The sequence below is a fragment of the Stomoxys calcitrans genome, chromosome 5 (assembly GCF_963082655.1).
Source record: "Stomoxys calcitrans chromosome 5, idStoCalc2.1, whole genome shotgun sequence".
NCBI classification, from domain to species: domain Eukaryota; kingdom Metazoa; phylum Arthropoda; class Insecta; order Diptera; family Muscidae; genus Stomoxys; species Stomoxys calcitrans.
The window spans coordinates 123,346,229-123,347,248 of record NC_081556.1 but is presented as its reverse complement, the minus strand read 5'-3'; positions in this window follow the sequence as shown (position 1 = coordinate 123,347,248).

The window sequence follows — 1,020 nt, the reverse complement described above, 5'->3', positions numbered from 1 at the left end:
TATACTAAAAAATCTGGAAGGCAATGAAAGAAAAAACAAGTAAAAGCGTGCTAAGTTCGGCCGGGCCGAATCTTATATACCCTCCACCATGAATCGCATTTGTCGAGTTCTTTGCCCGGCATCTCTTCTTAGGCAAAAAAGGATATAAGAAAAGATTTGCTCTGCGATCTCAAGATATGGTCCGGTTCGAACCACAATTAAATTTTATGTTGGCGACCTGTGTAAAATGTCAGCCAATAAAAATTGCGCCCTTTGGGGCTCAAGAAGTAAAAAAGAGAGATCGATTTATATGGGAGCTGTATGAGGCTATAGACCGATTCCGACCATAATAAACACGTATGTTGATGGTCATGAGAGGATCCGTCGTACAAAATTTCAGGCAAATCGGATTATAATTGCGACCTCTAGAGGCTCAATAAGTCATGATCCCAGATCGGTTTATATGGCAGCTATACAAAGTTATCGGATAGGAATTGCGCCCTCAAGAAATCAAGTCCCCAGATCGGTTTATATGACAGCTATATCAGGTTACGAAACGATTTGAACCATACTTGGCACAGTTGTTGGAAATCATAACAAAACCAGTCGGGCAAAATTTCATTCAAATCGGATAAGAATTGCGCACTGTAGTGGCTCAAGAAGTCAAGACCCAAGATCGGTTTATATGGCAGCTATTTCAAAACATAGACCGATATGGCCCATTTAAAATACGAACCGACCTACTCTAATAAAAAGTATTTGTGCAAAATTTCAAACTTAGCTTTACTCTTTGGGAAGTTAGCGTGCTTTCGACAGACAGACGGACGGACGGACGGACAGACAGATGGACGCACGGACGGACTTGGCTAGATCGACATAAAATGTCGCGACGATCAAGAATATGGGGTCTCAGACGAATATTTCGAGTAGTTACAAACAGAATGACGAAATTAGTATACCCCCCATCCTATGGTGGAGGGTATAATAATATGTGAGTAAAATAAGGGTAGAGGGGAAAAGTCCAACCTATCGATGCTACAA